The 24,211-nt window shown below is 45.5% G+C and overlaps 1 protein-coding gene across 3 annotated transcripts in view; it reads right to left on the minus strand.

Annotated features, from left to right (window-relative positions):
- PALD1 (phosphatase domain containing paladin 1) overlaps positions 1-24,211 on the minus strand; it is a 140,712-nt gene that overhangs the window by 21,653 nt on the left and 94,848 nt on the right. Inside the window, exon 21 of one of the 3 annotated variants that reach the window (XM_067710674.1) lies at positions 20,093-20,757. The exons of the other annotated variants lie outside the window; for them this stretch is intronic. The gene's annotated coding sequence lies outside the window, so the exon portion shown is untranslated. Of the gene's footprint in view, positions 1-20,092; positions 20,758-24,211 lie in introns of those variants that run through there. 3 annotated transcript variants of the gene reach the window in all.

Here is a 24,211-nt window from a genome sequence, read left to right on the forward strand (position 1 = left end):
TTACAAGTGTTAGCAATTCATTTCACTTTGTAAAAATAAACCTATATGGGCAAGCACAGTACAAACCAAAGAGGACATGTATGCAGGCCATGACTGATCCGGAGCAACCAGTTTGGAAACTCTAATTTCAGCAGAACCCATCTGGCAGACTAACAGCTCTCCCCGTCCCACGGTTCGAGGAGAGAAGGCAGTGGTTTCAACCAGGTAGCGTCTGAGGGCCTCCTGGGCTTGGCATGCAGGAATCCCCAGAGCCTCAGGCTGTGATATAAAATGAACTGGTCCTTGTTTCATGTGCCTGGGACACAGGCCTCAGAACACAGGCCCATGGGGTGGGTGGCAAGATTCAGGGTAGCCTCCTAGACCTGGTAGGATTCGGCTGTGAAGGGCCGTTGTCAGTGGGGTTCAGAGTTGCTGACACAGCCCTCCTGACTCTCTTTGAAGCTCCCTACAAATTAAGCCCTTTGAGGTCCGCGTGGACCCATAGGCTCAAAAGCCCAGCGGTGACATTGCACTGACCCTGAATCCCCAAGTTGGGCGGGGGGATTGCCAAGCTCTGGAAGCCTGGTTGAAACCACCATTCTTACACCTCTCCCTTCACAGCCACATGCACAAACAAGAGCACAAGAGAAACCACGCAGCTTCATGCTGCCTGCTGCACTCATTGAAAATAAACACGGGTACGGGCCGTACCCTCAAGGGAAGCAGGGCCAGGGCAGGCCTGGCTCCGGAAACAACTCTGACAAGAGATGGCAGCTTGTTCTAGTCCCCACGTGGTCAGTGACCTCCAGCAAGTCTCCCTGAGCCTTGGTTTCCCCAAAAGGACAATCCGTGTTTTACTCCCTTCCCAGGACTGTTTGGAAGGGGGCCATGAGCCTTTCTAGAAGGTCAGTGCTACAGAAGCAGTCCTGGAAGTTCATCTGGTAACCCTCCTGGTTTTGCATTTAAGGAAACTGAGGCTCAGAAGAAGGGATTTGACCGTGGTTGCCGAGGTTAGTGGCCGAGCCAGGTCTCCGTGAGTCGTGGGCACTCCACTCTGAGCACAGCTCTGGAGAGACCAGTGGGACCCCGACAGGAGGGCCCTTGGGGGAAATGGGTGGTATTACCGAGGAAAAGGAATGGCTGATGTTGAGGGGCAGCTATGGAGCTCTCAGCCCTAATGAGGTATTTTCATTGACATGTCGCCACACTTGGGGCCCCTTGTTCGTTCGGGATGTTCCCTGCTGTGCCTGGTGTCTTCCATCTGCCCTCAGGTCTCATCCGCACCCTGCCCCACCCAGCTCTGGCCCGGAGGCTGGCCGATCTGAGCCCGCCTGTCAGTGAGCAGGATATGGGAGGAAGGGAGAAGGGGAGAGCACAGTGACAGGCCAGGGACTCCCCTCAGTGCCTCTCAGTGAGGTGGCCTTGGGTTGACTGTGTCCCTGTATCACTGCTCCTCTCTGGGAAGTCTCTGCATGTCTCTCTCTTTCTGGGCTCCAGCCACTGCTCCCTCCTCTCATCCCTTCAGACCTAGGGATGGTAACCGCTTCACCACTGCTAATCCCGAGCTATTGTGCTCCCCCTTCTGCTTCCCTACAGCCCCCACACCTTTGTAAACAGGCTCTTTATAAAAATAAATAAATAAAACCCCTCCTCAAATTACCATAATTTGAATATGCCGTTTAGGCTGTGGTCTAAGTGTTCATGTCTCCCCACAATTCATGTATTGAAGTAGTAATCCTCAGGGTGATTGTGTTAGGAGGTGATTAGGTCATGAGGGGGGTGCCCTCATCATGTAGGTTACTGCCCTTAGAAAAGAGGCCCCAGAGAGATCCCTGGTCCCTTCCCCTATGTGAGGACACAGTGAGAAAATGCCTTCTATGAACCAGAAAGCAGGCCCACTGAATCTGCCAGCACCTTGGTCTTGGACTTCCAGCCTCTAGAACTATAAGAAATAAATTTCTGTTGTTTAAAAACCATGCAGTTTGGGGCTTCCCTGGTGGCGCAGCGGTTGAGAGTCCGCCTGCCGATGCAGGGGACACGGGTTCGTGCCCCGGTCCGGGAAGATCCCACATGCCGCGGAGCGGCTGGGCGTGTGAGCCATGGCCACTGAGCCTGCGCGTCCAGAGCCTGTGCTCCGCGATGGGAGAGGCCACAGCAGTGAGAGGCCCGCGTACCGCAAAAAAAAAACAAGACAAAAAAGAACCACCCAGTTTGGAGTATTTTGTTATAGCAGCCTGAACAGATTAGGACAGCTTCCTATAGGGGTGCTGATGACACGGCACCAGTGAGTCTGCTGAGAAGCAGAGCCACCTCCCCTCAGAAGCTGAAAATGCCCTATTCTTGCTTCTCCAACCTCCCCTGCAACTAGGAAATGACATGTGACTGGACCTGCCAGTCAGATGCAGCTGCCCAGGCATGGGGTCCCTTCAGAAGCTGAGGCTGAGACCAGATTAGAGTACTGGTAATTATGTTGGAAGCGACCCCAGGAAGCTCACTAGGGGAGAGGGGAAGTAGCCCAGGGGAGGGAGGGTGACCCATAAAAGGGGCTTTATCCAGCAAGTCACCATATGGGCAACCAGAGCCAATGAAGAGTTATCCCAGCTGGGATGGAGGGAGCTGGGCGTCCATACAGCACTTCCCATGCGTCACTGGTTAGGGCTGAATTATTTTTCTACTTATTTCATCCAGACTTGGCTTCTATTTCTGGCAACTAATAACGCTGGTGATGACACCATTCCATCTTTCCCCTTGCTGCTGCAACACCCCCATCCCCTTTCCCAACCATCCTCCCACCCCACCCTGGCGGGCCCTGTCCTTAGAGCCACCATTCAATTGCCCCCAGCACTTCCCTGGGGGCATTTGAGCACAGAATGGAGCATGGAGGGTATGGAGCACAGAAGGGCAGGGACCTTTCGTGGGTTCCATCATTCACCGATGGTTACTGATCACCTTCTGTCAACCAGGTCCTGGCGCCAGTGAACAAGCCATGCAGAGCATCTGTCTTCTTGTGGCCTGTGTCTGATGGGAAGATGCTGTGGGCCCGGAGGAGATTCAGGGAGCAGGGCGGCACTCAGGCTGCGGGCTGGGCTGGATTGCTTGTTTTTTCCTCTCTCTCTCTCCCCGCCCAAGTGATCTCTTCCAAGACTTCGGGCTGGGGTTGACAACAGCCCGGTTTTTGTTTTTTAAGCAGTTGCCACAGCTCCTTCATCTCCCTTCAAACACACTTCGTGGTCTCCGAGGTGTGGCCCCCAGCTGCTGTGGCGGCGGCGTCAGTGTCTCTGACATGTGTGAGCGTTGGAGGATCTGCTGGAGGACAGCAGTCTGGGGGGGTAGAGAGCCTGGGGGGAGGGGCAGGGGGCCCCTTGCAGCTTTGATAGGCTGTGAGTCCTCTCTGCAGTGATCTTCGTTCCCCCACATCTGTCACCAAGGCCAGCCAGTTCAGCCTCTTCTGCTCATAACCACAGCCTCTCTGGCCCAGGCCATCAACATCTCTTGGTTGGACGAGTCTTCCTGTGGCCTCCTCACTGATCACTAGGCTCCTGTCTCCCCCTCACTGTCCCTCCAACTCACAGCCACAGTGGTGCTGGCACCCTCCTCGCACCCCCTCAGCCCCCTCCATGCTGGCCCCCCATCTCTGCCTGAGGGTCCCACGGGGAGGCCAGAAGTACTGGGGAACAGTGTCCATGCCCGACCCAGCCCAGAAGAGCCCTCAACCGATGGCTAATGGGAAGTGTTGTATAAATAGCCCAGCTCCCTCTGCCTGGGCGCTGGGGGGTAATGCTGAGGGGCATATTCTGCAGTGGCTCCCAGAGTTTCCCAACAGGGTTAAGCTCCAGTACCCACAATGGTGACCTGCTTGACCCCAAGTGCTCTCTTGGCTGTCTCCCTTCCCTGTCTCAATTCCCCACTTCCCTACTGGTATTATCTGGAATCACCTCCCACACAAACTACCTGTTTGCAAAAGCCTGTCTTAAGGTCTGTCTCTGGGGAAACCAGCTAAGATGCACATCTGACCACAACATTGCCTCGCTTGAAACTCTTCATTGGTTCCTTGTGGCTCTTGGGATACGGTCCAAAGCCCCTAGTGTGATTCACACGCTGACCTCACTCTCAACTCTGCCTTTCCCGCCCCCTACCCCGCCCACCGCCCAAGCCCTGCCTCACTGAGCATGTTCATTCCTCTGTTGGCCACGCTCTCTCTAGCTCTTCACATGTGCTGCCTCCTCTTTCTGGAAGTTTTCTCCTCTACCCGGACTAAGTCCTCCTCAGCTTTCAGCCTTCAGCTTCAAAGGTGGCTTCCTCTGGGAAGTCTTCCCTGGCTTGCAGGTCTAGGTCATGGCCCCCCGTACCCTGCTCCCATAGTCCTCATTATTTCCCCATCACAGTGCTGTGAGGCCAAGGGCCATTTCTATCTTATTCACAGTTGAATCAACTAGTCCAGCACCTAACATAAGTTTGATCCTTGAAAAATATTGGATGGGTGATTAGATGGATAAATGAATGAATGAATAAAACCTACCAAAGAATCTTCCAACCTCTGCTTGAACTCTCCCAGAGACAGAGAACTCATTACCTCCACAGGTAGCTGTTCTACACAGAAGGAAGAAGGTTCTAACCATGAACCATCATGTGACACAGAAACCGACCTCTTTATAACGTCCAGCCCTGGTCGTGGATCGGGGATTCTGTGTCTAGATCTCTGGTCCCGTCTCTGACTTGGTTGGACTGAAGCACCACCAAGCTGATTCCAGCCCCGGCAACGGCTATCCCTCACTCCTCTTTGTGTGAAGGAGCCACAGAAGGGCCACACATTGCCTGGGTCAAGATGGACATGGGACTGGGTCAGCCACCCTCCTCTCTGTTACTGACAGTAGAAGCAAGAATCTCTCATGGGACGGAGACCTTCAAGATGGTGGAGGAGTGAGACATGGAGATCGCCTTCCTCCCCACAAGTACATCAGAAATACATGTACATGTGGAACAACTACAGAACACGTACTGAACGCTGGCAGAAAACCTCAGACCTCCCAAAAGGCAAGAAACTCCCCACGTACCTGGGTAGGGCAAAAGAAAAAAGAGAACAAAGAATAGGGACAGGACATGCACCTCTGGAAGGGAGCCGTGAAGGAGGAAAGGTTTCCACATACGAGGAACCCCCTTCGCGGGTGGAGACTGCGGGTGGCGGGTGGCGGGTTAAGTTTCGGAGCCACGGAGGAGAGCGCAGCCACAGGGGTGCAGAGGGCAAAGCGGAGAGATTCCCGCACAGAGGATCGGTGCCGACCGGCACTCACCAGCCCGAGAGGCTTGTCTGCTCACCCGCCGGGGCGGGCGGGGCTGAGAGCTGAGGCTCGGGCTTCGGAGGTCGGATCCCAGGGCGAGGACTGGCGTTGGCTGCGTGAACACAGCCTGAAGGGGGCTCGTGCGCCCCACCTAGCCAGGAGGGAGTCCGGGAAAAAGTCTGCACCTGCGTAAGAGGCAAGAGACCATTATTCCGGGTTGCACGAGGAGAAGGGATTCAAAGCACCACCTAATGGAGCTTCAGAGACGGGCGCGAGCCGCGGCTATCAGCGCGGACCCCAGAGACGGGCAGGAGACGCTAAGGCTGCTGCTGCTGCCACCAAGAAGCCTGTGTGCAATTACAGGTCACGATCCACACCTCTCCTCCCAGGAGCCTGTGCAGCCGGCCACTGCCAGGGTCCAGTGATCCAGGGACAACTTCCACGGGAGAACACACGGCACACCTCAGGCTGGTGCAACGTCACGCTGGCCTCTGCCACCGCAGGCTCGGCCCGCACTCCGCACCCCTCCCTCCCCCCCGCCTGAGTGAGCCAGAGCCCCCGAATCACCTGCTCCTTTAACCCCGCCCTGTCTGGGCGGGAACAGACGCCCTCAGGCGACTTACACGCAGAGGCAGGGTCACATCCAAAGCTGAACTCCAGGAGCTGTGCAAACAAAGAAGAGAAAGGGGAATTGCTCCCAGCAGCCTTGGGAGCAGCGGATTGAATCTCCACAATCAACTTTATGAACGCTGCATCTGTGGAATACCTGAATAGACAACAAATCATCCCAAAATTGAGGAGGTGGATTTTGGGAGCAACGATATATAAATATTTTTTCCTTTTTCTCTTTTTTTATTTATTTTTATTTATTTATTTTTTTTGCGGTACGCGGACCTCTCACTGTTGTGGCCTCTCCGTTGTGCAGCACAGGCTCTGGACGCGCAGGCTCAGCGGCCATGGCCCACGGGCCCAGCTGCTCCACGGCATGTGGGATCCTCCCGGACAGGGGCACGAGCCCGTGTCCCCTGCATCGGCAGGCGGACTCTCAACCACTGCGCCACCAGGGAAGCCCCTTTTTCTCTTTTTGTGAGTGTGTATGTGTACGCTTCTTTATGTGATTTTATCTGTATAGCTTTCCTTTGGCCATTTGTCCTAGGGTTCTGTCCGTCCGTTTTCTTTTTGTTGATGTTTTGCTTTTTGGGTTTTTTTAGTATAGTTTTTAGTGCTTGTTATCATTGGTGGATTTGGTTTTTGGTTTGGATGCTCCCTTCATTTTTCTTTTTTTTTATTACTTTTTCATTTTTTTAATAATTGTTTTTTATTTTTTATTTTAATAACTTTATTTTATTTTATTTGTTTATTTATCATATTTCTCCCTTTTCTTCTGAGCCGTGTGGCTGACACAGTCTTGGTGCTCCAGCCGGGTGTCAGGCCTGTGCCTCTGAGGTGGGAGAGCCGAGTTCAGAACACTGGTCCATCAGAGACCTCCCAGCACCATGTAATATTAAACAGCGAGAGCTCTGCCAGAGATCTCCATCTCAACGCAAACACCCAGCTCCACTCAACAACCAGCAAATTCCAGTGCTGGACATCCTATGCCACACAACTAGCAAGACAGGGACACAACCTCACCCATTAGCAGAGAGGCTGCCTAAAATCATAATAAGGTCACAGACACCCCAAAACACACCACCAGACATGAACCTGCCACCAGAAAGACAAGATCCAGCCTCATCCTCCAGAACACAGGCACTAGTCCCCTCCACCAGGAAGCCTACACCACCCACTGAACCAACCTTAGCCACTGGGGACAGACACCAAAAACAACGGGAACTACGAACCTGCAGCCTGCGAAAAGGAGACCCCAAACACAGTAAGCTAAGCAAAATCAGAAGACAGAGAAACACACAGCAGATGAAGGAGCAAGGCAAAAACCCACCAGACCAAACAAATGAAGAGGAAATAGGCAGTCTACTCGAAAAAGAATTCAGAGTAATGATAGAAAAGATGATCCAAATCTTGGAAATAGAATGGAGAAAATACAAGAAGCATTAAACAAGGACCTAGAAGAACTAAAGAGCAAATAAACAATGACAAACAACACAATAAATGAAATTAAAAATTCTCTAGAAAGAATCAATAGCAGAATAACTGAGGCAGAAGAACGGATAAGTGACCTGGAAGATAAAATAGTGGAAATAACTACTGCAGAGCAGAATAAAGAAAAAAGAATGAAAAGAATTGAGGACAGTCTCAGAGACCTCAGGGACAACATTAAACACACCAACATTCAATTATAGGGGTCCCAGAAGAAGAAGACAAAAAGAAAGGGACTGAGAAAATATTTGAAGAGATTACAGCTGAAAACTTCCCTAATATGGGAAAGGAAATAGTTAATCAAGTCCAGGAAGCACAGAGAGTCCCATACAGGATAAATCCAAGGAGAAACACGCCAAGACACATAGTAATCAAACTAACAAAAATTAAATACAAAGAAAAAGTATTAAAAGCAGCAAGGGAAAACAAACAAATAACATAGAAGGGAAACCCCATAAGGTTAACAGCTGATCTTTCAGCAGATACTCTGCAAGCCAGAAGGGAGAGGCAGGACATATTTAAAGTGATGAAAGGGAAAAACCTACAATGAAGATTATGCTATCCAGCACGGATCTCATTCAGATTCGATGGAGAAATTAAAACCTTTACAGACAAGCAAAAGCTAAGAGAATTCAGCACCACCAAACCAGCTTTACAATAAATGCTAAAGGGACTTCTCTAGGCAGGAAACACAAGAGAAGGAAGAGACCTACAAAAACAAACCCAAAACAATTAAGAAAATGGTAATAGGAGCATGCATATCAATAATTACCTTAAATGTAAATGGAGTAAATACTCCAACCAAATGACACAGACTGGCTGAATGGATACAAAAACAAGATCCATATATATGCTGTCTACAAGAGACCCACTTCAGACCTAGGGACACACACAGACTAAAAGTGAGGGGATGGAAAAAGATATTCCATGCAAATGGAAATCAAAAGAAAGCTGGAGTAGCAATTCTCCTATCAGACAAAATAGACTTTAAAATGAAGACTATTACAAGAGGCAAAGAAGGATACTACATACGGATCAAGGGATGAATCCAAGAACATATAACAATTGTAAATATTTACGCACCCAACATAGGAGCACCTCAATACATACGGCAAATGGTAACAGCCACAAAAGGGGAAATTGACAGTAACACAAGCATAGTAGGGGACTTTAACACTCCACTTTCACCAATGCACAGATCATCAAGATGAAAATAAATAAGGAAACACAAGCATTAACTGACACATTAAACAAGATGTACTTAAATGATAATTATAGGACATTCCATCTGAAAACAACAGAATACACTTTCTTCTCAAGTGCTCATGGAACATTCTCCAGGATAGATCACATGTTGGGTCACAAATCAAGCCTTGGTAAATTTAAGGAAATGAAATCGTATCAAGTATCTTTTCCGACCACAATGCTATGAGACTAGATATCAATTACAGGAAAAAATCTGTAAAAAATACAAATACATGGAGGTTAAACAATACAATACTTAATAACCAAGAGACCACTGAAGAAATCAAAGAGGAAATCAAAAAATACCTAGAAACAAATGACAACGAAAACATGATGAACCAAAACCTATGGGATGCAGCAAAAGCAGTTCTAAGAAGGAAGTTTATAGTAATACAATCCTACCTCAAGAAACAAGAAAAATCTCAAATAACAACCTAACCTTACACCTAAACCAATTAGAGAAAGAAGGACAAAAAAGCTCCAAAGTTAGCAGAAGGAAAGAAATCATAAAGATCAGATCAGAAATAAATAAAAAGAAATGAAGGAAACAGTAGCAAAGATCAATAAAACTAAAAGCTGGTTCTTTGAGAAGACATAAAAATTGATAAGCCATTAGCGAGACTCATCAAGAAAAAAATGGAGAAGACTCAAATCAACAGAATTAGAAATATAAAAGAGAAGTAACAACTCACACTGCAGAAATACAAAGGATCATGAGAGATTACTACAAGCAACTATATGCCAATAAAATGGACCACCTGGAAGAAATGGACACATTCTCAGAGAAGCACAACCTTCTGAGACTGAAGCAGGAAGAAATAGAAAATATAAACAGACCAATTACAAGCACTGAAATTGAGACTGTGATTAAAAATCTCCCAACAGACAAAACCCCAGGACCAGATGGCTTCACAAGCAAATTCTATCAAAAATTTAGAGAAGACCTAACACCTATCATTCTCAAACCTTCCAAAATATAGCAGAGGGAGGACCACTCCCAAACTCATTCTACGAGGCCACCATCACCCTGATACCAAAACCAGACAAAGATGTCACAAAGAAAGAAAACTACAGGCCAATATCACTGATGAAAATACATGCAAAAATCCTCAACAAAATACTAGCAAACAGAATCCAACAGCACATTAAAAGGATCATACACCATGATCAAGTGGGGTTTATCCCAGGAATGCAAAGATTCTTCAATATATACAAGTCAGTCAATGTGATACACCGTATTAATAAATTGAAGGGTAAAAACCATATGATCATCTCAATAGATGCAGAAAAAGCTTTCGACAAGATTCAACACCCACTTTTGACAAAAACCCTCCAGAAAGTAGGCATAGAGGGAACTTACCTCAACATAATAAAGGCCGTATATGACAAACCCACAACCAACATCGTTCTCAATGGTGAAAAACTGAAACCATTTCCACTAAGATCAGGCACAAGACAAGGTTACCCACTCTCACCGCTGTTATTCAACATAGTTTTGGAAATTTTAGCCACAGCAATCAGAGAAGAAAAATAAATAAAAGGAATCCAAATCGGAAAAGAAGAAGTAAAGCTGTCACTGTTTGCAGATGACATGATACTATACATAGAGAATCCTAAAGAGGCTACCAGAAAACTACTAGAGCTAATCAATGAATCTGGTAAAGTAGCAGGATACAAAATTAATGCACAGAAATCTCTTGCATTCCTATACACTAATGATGAAAAATCTGAAAGAGAAATTAAGGAAACAGTCCCATATACCACTGCAAGAAAAAGAATAAAATACCTAGGAATAAACCTACCTAAGGAGACAGAAGGCCTATATGCAGAAAAGTATGACACTGATGAAAGAAATTAAAGATGATACAAACAGATGGAGAAATATACCACGTTCTTGGATTGGAAGAATCAATATTGTGAAAAGGACTATACTACCCAAAGCAATCTACAGATTCATGAAGTCCCTATCAAAGTACCAATGGCATTTTTCACAGAACTAGAACAAAAAATTTCACAATTTGTATGGAAACAGAAAAGACCCCGAATAGCCAAAGCAATCTTGAGAAAGAAAGATGGAGCTGGAGAAATCAGGCTCCTGGACTTCAGACTATACTAAAAATCTACAGTAATTAAGACAGTATGGTACTGGTACAAAAACAGAAATATAGATCAATGGAGAAGGATAGATGGCCCAGAGATAAACCCATGCACATATGGTCACCTTATCTTTGATAAAGGAGGCAAGAATATACAATGGAGAAAAGACAGCCTCTTCAATAAGTGGTACTGGGAAAACTGGACAGCTACATGGAAAAGAATGAAATTAGAACACTCCCTAACACCATACACAAAAATAAACTCAAAATGGATTAAAGACCTAAATGTAAGGCCAGACACTATAAAACCCTTAGAGGAAAACATAGGCAGAACACTCTATGACATAAATCACAGCAAGATTCTTTTGACCACCTTTAGAGAAATGGAAATAAAAACAAAAATAAACAAGTGGGACCTAATGAAACTTAAAAGCTTTTGCACAGCAAAGGAAACCATAAACGAGATGAAAAGACAACCCTCATAATAGGAGAAAGTATTTTCAAATGGAGCAACTGACAAAGGATTAATCTCCAAAATATACAAGTAGCTCATGCAGCTCAACATCAAAAAAACAAACAACCCAATCCAAAAATGGGCAGAAGACCTAAATAGACATTTCTCCAAAGAAGATATACAGATTGCCAACAAACACATGAAAGGATGCTCAACATCATTAATCATTAGAGAAATGCAAATCAAAACTACAATGAGATATCACCTCACACCAGTCAGAATGGCCATCATCAAAAAATCTACAAACAATAAATGCTGGAGAGGGTGTGGAGAAAAGGGAACCCTCTTGCACTGTTGGTGGGAATGTAAATTGATACAGCCACTATGGAGAACAGTATGGAGGTTCCTTAAAAAACTAAAAATAGAACTACCATACGACCCAGCAATCCCACTACTGGGCATATACCCTAAGAAAACCATAATTCAAAAAGAGTCATGTACCCCAATGTTCACTGCAGCTCTATTTACAATAGCCAGGACATGGAAGCAACCTAGGTGTCCACAGACAGATGAATGGATAAAGAAGATGTGGCACATATATACAATGGAATATTACTCAGCCATAAAAAGAAACGAAATTGAGTTATTTGTAGTGAGGTGGATAGACCTAGAGTGTGTCATACAGAGTGAAGTAAATCAGAAAGAGAAAAACAAATACCGCATGCTAACACCTATATATGGAATCTAAAAAAAATTTTTAAATGGTTATGAAGAACCTAGGGGCAGGACAGGAATAAAGACGCAGATGTAGAGAATGGACTTGAGGACACGGGGAGGGGGAAGGGTAAGCTGGGACGAAGTGTGAGAGTGCCATGGACATACATACACTACCAAATGTAAAATAGCTAGTGGGAAGCAGCCGCATAGCACAGGGAGATCAGCTAGGTGCTTTGTGACCACCTAGAGGGGTGGGATAGGGAGGGTGGGAGGGAGACGCAGGAGGGAGGAGATATGGGGATGTATGTATATGTATAGCTAATTCATTTTGCTATAAAGCAGAAACTAACACACCATTGTAAAGCAATTATACTCCAATAAAGATGTTTTTAAAAAAAATACTGGGCTTCCCTGGTGGCGCAGTGGTTGAGAGTCCGCCTGCCGATGCAGGGGACGCGGGTTCGTGCCCTGGTCTGGGAGGATTGGGCCCATGGGCCATGGCTGCTGGGCCTTCACTTCCGGAGCCTGTGCCCCGCAACGGGAGAGGCCACAGCAGTGAGAGGCACGCGTACCGCAAAAAAAAAAAAAAAATACAATGGGAAAGTAGAATGAACATATGATGTATCTAAAGCTGTATATTCAAACTCAGATAACAACAAACTACTGAGCTTTATACGGGGATTCAATTTGCAAAATACCATTAGAACACTTTGACTTGAGGGTCAAACAGTTTCAGTATAATTGAAATCTTCTCAATATGCATTTATGCATAATAATGGATTTCTAAATCCCAAGTATTTCTTACTGTGAAGACTTTAAGTATGTAAATTATAGTCTAATATAATTTAGCAGTTCAATCAAATGAATAAATAATTGATAAATTAACATGTTCAGTTTTCAGGGTTCCAGTGGAATGTCTGTAACTCTTAGTTTTCAAACTGCCTGATTCTTTCTCCCCGACAGTTCCAAATTATTCTGCTGTTGTTCTTTAGTTTGAAGATCTATTTGACCAATTTATGTAGTATAATTTCAGTTTAAGTGTATACATCTAAAATTATAAACCAGAAACCAAAGATAATTTCTTATAAGAGTTGTTGAAATGTGTTTGTAGCCTGTGCTATGACCACAGCAGAAACTCAATCAAAATCTGTTTGCTATGGGCTTCCCTGGTGCCGCAGTGGTTGAGAATCTGCCTGCCAATGCAGGGGACACGGGTTCAAGCCCTGGTCTGGGAAGATCCCACATGCCGCGGAGCAACCCGTGAGCCGCAACTACTGAGCCTGCGCGCCTGGAGCTTGTGCTCCGCAACAGTAGAGGCCGTGACAGTAAGAGGCCCGCGCCACGATGAAGAGTGGGCCCCGCTCGCCGCAACTAGAGAAAGCCCACACACAGAAACGAAGACCCAACACATTCAAAAATAAATAAATAAATAATTTTTTTTAAAAAATCTGTTTGCTAGGGCTTCCCTGGTGGCACAGTGGTTAAGAATCCGCCTGCCAATGCAGGGGACACGGGTTTGAGCCCTGGTCCGGGAAGATTCCCACATGCCGTGGAGTAACTAAGCCTGTGTGCCACAACTACTGAGCCCATGTGCCACAACTACTGAAGCCTGAGAGCCTAGAGCCCATGCTCCGCAACAAGAGAAGCCACGTCAATGAGAAGCCCGTGCACCACAATGAAGAGTAGCCCCCACTCGCTGCAACTAGAGAAAGCCCGCGCACAGCAACGAAGACCCAACACAGCCATAAATTAATTAATTAATTAATAAAAATCTGTTTGCTAAATAAATGAATAAATAAATGAGTAAATCTGAAAGCCCTCTTGTTTCACAATGGGCTCAGTCACCAACTGAATCAGTTCCAGCTGGGGCAGCTCTTTCTCTGGGCACAGCTGGTATCCACTTGGCCTAGGCAAGTTGTGACCCCAAAAGGGCCAGGCCTACCACCCTAATCTGCTCATGGGGCTCCCCCCACCACCACCACCACCTGCCAGACAAGGTCCTTTCCAGCCAAGACTTCCACAGCCCAGGCGGCCAAACACCAGGCAGGGGCAGACTGGGCATCTGCCTGGCTTTTATCTTTTAGGGAGGGGGTGATGGGGTGGCAGGTTGGTCTGGTACAGCTAAGACCAGGGTCACTGGTGAGATTCTCATGGGGTGGTTAGGGTTACTGCCACACGGAAAGAGACCAACCTCCGTCACAGATAGGACTCTCAAGAGCAGCTAAGGACTGACGGCCAACCCAGGCAGCAGATGAAATGACCATGGCCACACGCTCACCCCAGACTAGCCACAGAGACTTACCACATGAACCTTGACTTTGATCCAAGACTGAGCTCAAACCCCAACCAGTTCTCTTTAGTACATCACAATCACATAAAACTCCCTGCAGACCCCGGGCTGTAAAAGGAGGAGCTAGAACAATGACGTCTGCATGCTCTTTCAGCTGAGAGGGACTGGGCCCTGATTCCTCAAGCCGGCTGGTCCCTGACACTCAGTGGATGGACACGGCCGAAGGATCCGACAGCCCTGTCACCCCGAATCTGCTGGGTGGGCAAACCCCAGAAGCACCACCCTCCCAATGCTGGAAGACGTCCTGCTCCATGAGCCCTTCTCTTCCCAAAAGCCAGATACGCAACGCCGGCTGGCCAGAACTAGAACAGCTGCTATTGCTTTACAGGCTATAACGGCAATTTGTTTACTCTGGGGCTCAACTGCACATCTGGGCTCACAGTTAGTCTCCACAACAGCTGGTTCCCTGCTTCTTCTGAAAAGGGCCATGACGTCAACCTGCTGGCAGGACACTGACTTTTCCCCTGGGAAACCCAAACACCCCATGAGATCAACCAGCATGAAAGGAAAACATCTTTGTCTCCATCTCCTTTTTTTTAAACATCTTTATTGGAGTATAATTGCTTTATAATGTGTTAGTTTCTTCTGTATAACAAAGTGAATCAGCTATATGTATATATATATCCCCATATCCCCTCCCTCTTGCATCTCCCTCCCACCCTCCCTATCCCACCCCTCTAGGTGGTCACAAAGCACCGAGCTCATCTCCCTGTGCTATGCGGCTGCTTCCACTAGCTATCTATTTTACACCTGGTAGTGTATGTATGTCCATGCCACTCTCTCACCTCGTCCCAGCTTCCCCTTGCCCCTCCACATGTCCTCAAGTCCATTCTCTACATCTGCATCTTTATTGCTCTCCTGCCCCTAGGTTCTTCAGAACCATTATTATTTTGTTTTAGATTCCATATATATATGTGTTAGCGTACAGTATTTGTTTTTCTCTTTCTGACATACTTCACTCTGTATGACACACTCTAGGTCCACCAACCTCACTACAAATAACTCAATTTCATTTCATTTTATGGCTGAGTAATACTCCACTGCATACATGCATACCTTTTTTTCGAAGTTTTGAATTTTATTTTACTTATTTTTTTATACAGCAGGTTCTTATTAGTTATCCCTTTTATACATATTAGTGTGTATATGTCAATCCCAATCTCCCAGTTCATCACACCACCACCCGCCCCCCACCACTTTCCCCTCTTGGTGTCCATGGCATTGTTCTCTACATCTGTGTCTCAATTTCTGCTCTGCAAACAGGTCCATCTGTACCATTTTTCTAGGTTCCACATATATGCGTTAATATACAATACTTGTTTTTCTCTTTCTGACTTACTTCACTCTGTATGACAGTCTCTAGATTCATCCATGTCTCTACAAATGACCCAATTTCGTTCCTTTTTATGGCTGAGTAATATTCCATTGTATATATGTACCACATCTTCTTCATCCATTTGTCTGCCTATGGGCATTTAGGTTGCTTCCATGACCTGGCTATTGTAAATAGAGGCACAATGAACATTGTGGTACATGACTCTTTTTGAATTATGGTTTTCTCTGGGTATATGCCCAGTACTGGGATTGCTGGGTCATATGGTAGTTCTATTTTTAGTTTTTTAAGGAACCTCCATACTGTTCTCCATAGTGGCTGTATCAATTTACATTCCCACCAACAGTGCAAGAGGGTTCCCTTTTCTCCACACCCTCTCCAGCATTTATTGTTTGTAGATTTTTTGATGATGGCCATTCTGACCGGTGTGAGGTGATACCTCATTGTAGTTTTCATTTGCATTTCTCTAAAGATCAGTGATGTTCAGCATCCTTTCACGTGTTTCTTGGCAATCTGTATATCTTCTTTGGAGAAATATCTATTTACGTCTTCTGCCCATTTTTGGAGTGGGTTGTTTGTTTGTTTCATATTGAGCTGCATGAGCTACTAGTATATTTTATACGTTAAGCCTTTGTCAGTTGCTTCGTTTGCAAACATTTCCTCCCATTCTGAGGGCTGTGTTTTTGTCTCATTTACGGTTTCCTTCGCTGTGCAAAAGCTTTTAAGTTTCATTAAGTTCCCTTTGTTTACTTTTGTTTCTATTTCCATTTCTCTAGGAGGTGGGTCAAAAAAGCTCTTGCTGTGATTTATGTCATAGAGTGTTCTGCCTACGTTTTCCTCTAAGAGTTTTATAGTGTCTGGCCTTACATTTAGGTCTTTAATCCATTTTGAGCTTATTTTTGGGTATGGTGTTAGGGAGTGTTCTAACTTCATTCTTTTCCATGTAGCTGTCCAGTTTTCCCAGCACTACTTATTGAAGAGGCTGTCTTTTCTCCATTGTATATTCTTGCCTCCTTTAACAGGTGACCTCCTTTATAAGGTGACCATATGTGCATGGGCTTATCTCTGGGCTTTCTATCCTGTTCTGTTTCTATCCTGTTCCACTGATCTATATTTCTGTTTTTGTGCCAGTACCATATTGCCTTGATTACTGTAGCTTTTTAGCACAGTACAGATTACTTTAGTCTGAAGTCAGGGACCCTGATTCCTCCAGTTCTGTTTTTCTTTCTCTAGATTGCTTTGGCTATTCGGGGTCTTTTCTGTTTCCATACAGATTGTGAAATTTCTTGTTCTAGTTCTGTGAAAAATGCCATTGGTAGTTTGATAGGGATTGCATGAATCTGTACACTGCTTTGGGTATTATACTCCTTTTCACAATGTTGATTCTTCCAATCCAAGAATGTGGTATATTTCTCCATCTGTTTGTATCATCTTTAATTTCTTTCATCAGTGTCTTATACTTTTCTGCAAATAGGCCTTTTGTCTCCTTAGGTAGGTTTATTCCTAGGTATTTTATTCTTTTTCTTGCAGTGGTATATGGGACTGTTTCCTTAATTTCTCTTTCAGATTTTTCATCATTAGTGTATAGGAATGCAAGAGATTTCTGTGCATTAATTTTGTATCCTGCTACTTTACCAGATTCATTGATTAGCTCTAGTAGTTTTCTGGTAGCCTCTTTAGGATTCTCTATGTATAGTATCATGTCATCTGCAAACAGTGACAGCTTTACTTCTTCTTTTCCGATTTGGATTCCTTTTATTTATTTTTCTTCTCTGATTGCTGTGGCTAAAACTTCCAAAACTATGTTGAATAACAGCGGTGAGAGTGGGTAACCTTGTCTTGTGCCTGATCTTAGTGGAAATGGTTTCAGTTTTTCACCATTGAGAACGATGTTGGTTGTGGGTTTGTCATATACGGCCTTTATTATGTTGAGGTAAGTTCCCTCTATGCCTACTTTCTGGAGGGTTTTTGTCAAAAGTGGGTGTTGAATCTTGTCGAAAGCTTTTTCTGCATCTATTGAGATGATCATATGGTTTTTACCCTTCAATTTATTAATACGGTGTATCACATTGACTGACTTGTATATATTGAAGAATCTTTGCATTCCTGGGATAATCCCCACTTGATCATGGTGTATGATCCTTTTAATGTGCTGTTGGATTCTGTTTGCTAGTATTTTGTTGAGGATTTTTGCATGTATTTTCATCAGTGATATTGGCCTGTAGTTTTCTTTCTTTGTGACATCTTTGTCTGGTTTTGGTATCAGGGTGATGGTGGCCTCGTAGAATGAGTTTGGGAGTGGTCCTCCCTCTGCTATATTTTGGAAGAGTTTGAGAATGATAGGTGTTAGGTCTTCTCTAAATGTTTGATAGAATTTGCCTGTGAAGCCATCTGGTCCTGGGCTTTTGTTTTTTGGAAGATTTTTAAAACAGTCTCAATTTCAATGCTTGTGATTGGTCTGCTTATATTTTCTATTTCTTCCTGCTTAAGTCTCGGAAGGTTACGCTTCTCTGAGAATGTGTCCATTTCTTCCAGGTGGTCCATTTTATTGGTACATATTTGCTTGTAGTAATCTCTCATGATCCTCTGTATTTCTGCAGTGTCAGTTGTTACATCTCCTTTTTCATTTCTAATTCTGTTGATTTGAGTCTTCTCCATTTTTTTCTTGACGAGTCTCGCTAAATGTTTATCAATTTTGTTTATCTTCTCAAAGAACCAGCTTTTAGTTTTATTGATCTTTGCTATTGTTTCCTTCATTTCTTTTTATTTATTTCTGATCTGATCTTTATGATTTCTTTCCTTCTGCTAACTTTGGGGCTTTTTTGTCCTTCTTTCTCTAATTGGTTTAGGTGTAAGGTTAGGTTGTTTATTTTTTTCTTGTTTCTTGAGGTAGGATTGTATTGCTATAAACTTCCTTCTTAGAACTGCTTTTGCTGCATCCCGTAGGTTTTGGTTTGTCGTATTTTCGTTGTCATTTGTTTCTAGGTATTTTTTGATTTCCTCTTTGATTTCTTCAGTGGTCTCTTGGTTATTAAGTATTGTATTGTTTAACCTCCATGTATTTGTATTTTTTACAGATTTTTTCCTGTAATTGATATCTAGTCTCATAGCATTGTGGTCGGAAAAGATACTTGATACGATTTCATTTCCTTAAATTTACCAAGGCTTGATTTGTGACCCAACATGTGATCTATCCTGGAGAATGTTCCATCAGCACTTGAGAAGAAATTGTATTCTGTTGTTTTCAGATGGAATGTCCTATAAATATCAATTAAGTCCATCTTGTTTAATGTGTCAGTTAATGCTTGTGTTTCCCTGTTTATTTTCATCTTGATGATCTGTGCATTGGTGAAAGAGGGGTGTTAAAGTCCCCTACTATGCTTGTGTTACTGTCGATTTCCCCTTTTGTGGCTGTTACCATTTGCCGTATGTATTGAGGTGCTCCTATGTTGGGTGCGTAAATATTTACAATTGTTATATGTTCTTGGATTCATCCCTTGATCCGTATGTAGTATCCTTCTTTGCCTCTTGTAATAGTCTTCATTTTAAAGTCTATTTTGTCTGATATGAGAATTGCTACTCCAGCTTTCTTTTGATTTCCATTTGCATGGAATATCTTTTTCCATCCCCTCACTTTTAGTCTGTGTGTGTCCCTAGGTCTGAAGTGGGTCTCTTGTAGACAGCATATATATGGATCTTGTTTTTGTATCCATTCAGCCAGTCTGTGTCATTTGGTTGGAGTATTTAATCCATTTACATTTAAGGTAATTATTGATATGTATGCTCCTATTACCATTTTCTTAATTGTTTTGGGTTTGTTTTTGTAGGTCTCTTCCTTCTCTTGTGTTTCCTGCCTAGAGAAGTTCCTTTAGCATTTATTGTAAAGCTGGTTTGGTGGTGCTGAATTCTCTTAGCTTTTGCTTGTCTGTAAAGGTTTTAATTTCTCCATCGAATCTGAATGAGATCCGTGCTGGATAGCATAATCTTCATTGTAGGTTTTTCCCTTTCATCACTTTAAATGACTCTCCCTTCTGGCTTGCAGAGTATCTGCTGAAAGATCAGCTGTTAACCTTATGGGGTTTCCCTTCTATGTTATTTGTTTGTTTTCCCTTGCTGCTTTTAATACTTTTTCTTTGTATTTAATTTTTGTTAGTTTGATTACTATGTGTCTTGGCGTGTTTCTCCTTGGATTTATCCTGTATGGGACTCTCTGTGCTTCCTGGACTTGATTAACTATTTCCTTTCCCATATTAGGGAAGTTTTCAGCTATAATCTCTTCAAATATTTTCTCAGTCCCTTTCTTTTTGTCTTCTTCTTCTGAGACCCCTATAATTGAATGTTGGTGTGTTTAATGTTGTCCCTGAGGTCTCTGAGACTGTCCTCAATTCTTTTCATTCTTTTTTCTTTATTCTGCTCTGCAGTAGTTATTTCCACTATTTTATCTTCCAGGTCACTTATCCGTTCTTCTGCCTCAGTTATTCTGCTATTGATTCTTTCTAGAGAATTTTTAATTTCATTTATTGTGTTGTTTGTCATTGTTTGTTTGCTCTTTAGTTCTTCTAGGTCCTTGTTTAATGCTTCTTGTATTTTCTCCATTCTATTTCCAAGATTTGGATCATCTTTTCTATCATTACTCTGAATTCTTTTTCGAGTAGACTGCCTATTTCCTCTTCATTTGTTTGCCTTGCTCCTTCTTCTGCTGCGTATTTCTCTGTCTTCTCATTTGGCTTAACTTACTGTGTTTGGGGTCTCCTTTTCGCAGGCTGCAGGTTCATAATTCCCATAGTTTATGGTGTCTGTCCCCAGTGGGTAACATTGGTTCAGTGGCTTGTGTAGGCTTCCTGGTGGAGGGGACTGGTGCTTGTGTTGTGGTGGATGAGGCTGGATCTTGTCTTTCTGGTAGGCAGGAATGCGTCCAGTGGTGTGTTTCGGGGTGTCTGTGAACTTAGTATGATTTTAGGCAGCCTGTCTGCTAATGGGTGGGGTTGTGTTTCTGTCTTGCTAGTTGTTTGGCACGGGGTGTCCAGCTCTGGAGCTTTCTGGCTGTTGAGTGGAGCTGGGCCTTAGCGTTGAGACAGAGATCTCTGGGACAGCTCTTGTTGATTGATATTACGTGGGGCCGGGAGGTCACTGGTGGACCAGTGTCCTGAACTGGGCTCTCCCACCTCTGAGGCTCAGGCCTGACACCTGGCTGGAGTACCAAGACCCTGTCAGCCACACAGTTCAGAAGAAAAGGAAGAAAAAATAAAATAAAATGAAATAAAGTTATTAAAATAAAAATTTAAAATATATTATTAAAATAAAAAAATTTAAAAATAAAAAAAAAGAGCAACCAAACCAATAAACAAATCCACCAGTGATAACAAGCACTAAAAACTATACTACGATAAACATAAAAATCAGAAACTAGGGTTTCCCTGGTGGTGCAGTGGTTGAGAGTCTGCCTGCCGATGCAGGGGATACGGGTTCGTGCCCTGGTCCGGGAAGATCCCACATGCCGCGGAGCGGCTGGTCCCGTGAGCCATGGCCGCTGAGCCTGCGCGGCCAGAGCCTGTGCTCTGCAACGGGAGAGGCTGCAACAGTGAGAGGCCTGCATACCACACACACACACAAAAAAATCAGAAACTAGTCCGTCGCAGACAGCGAACTCCAAGTCTACAGTTGCTTCCAAAGTCTACCACCTCAGTTTTGGGATGATTTGTTGTCTGTTCAGGTATTCCACAGACGCAGGGTACATCAAGTTGATTGTGGAGATTTAATCCACTGCTCCTGAGGCTGCTGGAAGAAGTTTCCCTTTCTCTTCTTTGTTTGCACAGCTCCCAGGTTCCAGCTTTGGATTTGGCCCCGCCTCTGCATGCAGGTTGCCCTCCGGTGTCTGTTCTTCGCTCAGACAGGAGGGGTTGAAGGAGCAGCTGATTAGGGGGCTCTGGCTCACTCAGGCCAGGGGGCTGGAGGGGTTCGGAATGCGGGGCCAGCCTGTGGTGCGAGAGGCCAGTGTGACATTGCAACAGCCTGAGGCACGCCGTGTGTTCTCCCGGGGAAGTTGTCCCTGGATCACAGGACCCTGTCAGTGGCGGGCTGCACAGGCTCCCAGGAGGGAAGGTGTGGATAGTGACCTGTGCTTACACACAGGCTTCTTGGCTGAAGCAGCAGCCTTAGCGTTTCATGCCCATCTCTTGTGTCTGCACTGATAGCTGCGGCTCGCGCCTGTCTCTGAAGCTCTTTTAGGCGGTGCTCTGCCTTCTGTGGGCAGACAGGGAAGGAATCACCTCTCCTCGTGCACCCTAAAACCTCTCCTCGTGCACCTCTTAGGCAGGTGCAGACTTTTTCCCAGACTCCCTCCCGGCTAGCTGGGGCGCACTAGCCCCCTTCAGGCTGTGTTCACGTGGCCAACCCCAGGCCCCTCCCTGGGATCTGACCTCCGAAGCCCGAGCCTCAGCTCCCAGCCCCGCCTCCCCCCCCCCCCCCCCCGGCGGGTGAGCAGACAAGCCTCTCGGGCTGGTGAGTGCTGGTCGGCACCGATCCTCTGTGCAGGAAGCTCTCCACTCTGCCCTCTGCACCACTGTTGCTGTGCTCTCCTCCGCGGCTCCGAAGCGTCCCCTCTCACCACCCCGTCTCCGTCAGTGAAGGGCCTTCCTAGTGTGTGGAAACTTTTCCTCCTTCACAGCTCCCTCCCACTGGTGCAGGTCCCATCCCTATTCTTTTGTCTGTTTTTTCTTTTTTCTTTTGCCCTACCCAGGTACGTGGGGAGTTTCTTGCCTTTTGGGAGGTCTGAGGTCTTCTGCCAGCGTTCACTAGGTGTTCTGTAGTTGTTGTTCCACATGTAGACGTATTTCTGATATATCTGTGGGGAGGAAGGCGATCTCCATGCCTCACTCCTCCGCCATCTTGAAGGTCCCCCCATCTCCCTGTCCTTTTTATTCACAGGAGTCATCGCCTGGAGGGCTGGGACCTTCACCCAAGGTCCTGCCTCCACTGGGAGGCAGTCAGTGAGGACGTCATTCCCACCTCCACCAGATCCCTGTCTCTCGGGAATGTGGGGCTTCATGAGACTTCATTTCATAAGGCATTTTTCCAAGTTGCAGTAATTCAGAGACCTCACTGCCTCTCCTTTGTCTCTTCACTCCCCTTACTTTTCTCTCACTAACATCACAAGTGAAATACTAAGAAATAACATTTCTTGAGTGCTTACTGCAGTGTTTGGAAGGCTTTACGTGCGTCGTCCCAGCAGCCCTATGTGGGGGATGTACTCATCCCTGCTTTAGAAATGAGGTCTCCCAAAAAGCCGAGGAGCTTGTTTCTCCAGCCGTCCCACGGGGTGACCCCTGAGGCGTCGAGAGTGTATTTTGCACCTTCTCCCCTAGTGTCTTGTCTGCATAGTCTCCCCAGCCATCTCAACACAAAGCCCTCAAGTGGCTGAAGAGGACCCGCTTTAGGGGGGTGTTCTCAGGAAGAGCAATCTCCTCATGTCATCTGCCACTCGCCTTTTTTTTAATTTGATAAAAACATACAGAGCATAATATTTATCATTTTAACCATTTGAAAGCATACAGCTCAGTAATATTAAATACATTCACAGTGTTGTGTAAGCATCACCCCTAACTACACCTGAATCTTTTTCATCTTCTCCAACAAAAACTCTGTACCCATTAACAATAAACACCCCCCACCCAGCCTCTGGTAACCTCTATTCTATTTTCTGTCTCTGAATTTGCCTACTCTAGGTAGGAGAGTGGAATCGTAACAGTATTTGTCCTACGTGTCTCGCTTCTTTCACTCCACATAATGTTTTCACGGTCCATTCATGTTGTCGGATGTGTCAGGACTTTATTCATTCTATGGCTGAATAATATTCCACTGTATGGATATATCACTTTGTTTATCCATTCGTCCATAGATGGACACTTGCATTGTTTCTACCTTTTGACTATGGTAAATAATGCTGCTATGAACATTGGGGCACACGTTTCTGCTTGAGTCCCTGCTTGCACTTCTTTTAGATAAACACCGAGGAGTGGAATTTCTGGGTCATACGGTAGTTCTATGTATAACCTCTTGAGAAACCACTAAATTGTTTCCTGCAGCCTGCCACTGGCTTCTAGGCTAGCCTCTGCCTTGACCTTCCTGTGCCTATCTTCCTACCTGTCAAATCAGGACTTAAACAAGATGCAGCCCAGCTCTCCAGAACTGGAGAGACCAACCTCACACTTATGACAGGGCCATGGCGACTCCAAGCCCTCTAGGCCCCAAGGAACTAGCCCTGCCCACCACTCCGCCCTCCCCCTAGAGCTCCCCGCTACAGCAGTGGCCCTGGGGTGGGGTGGGGGGCAGTGAAGAAAGCCAAATAGGTGGGCACCGTCACTAGGCCTCAGGATTCTCTTGCCTGGAACTGTCCCATTCTGTCTTGATCATCACGGCCTCCATGCCCCTAGCAAGACCTGGCACGTAGCAGGTGCTCCAGAAACACTGTTGAATGAATGAATGTTGGCATGCATTTCTCCCTGCCTCACAGGACGATGAGCTTGTTGGGTGAGGGGGAGACAAGGAGACTGGGGACGGTGGGAGAGCAAGCACTGGAGCTGGGAAGAAGAGCCGAGGCTAGGCTGCAGGGAAGGCCTCAGCTCCTGCCTCCCCACTGCCCCCCACGGCCCTGCCCTCACC

Source organism: Pseudorca crassidens, chromosome 16, assembly GCF_039906515.1.
Source record: "Pseudorca crassidens isolate mPseCra1 chromosome 16, mPseCra1.hap1, whole genome shotgun sequence".
NCBI classification, from domain to species: domain Eukaryota; kingdom Metazoa; phylum Chordata; class Mammalia; order Artiodactyla; family Delphinidae; genus Pseudorca; species Pseudorca crassidens.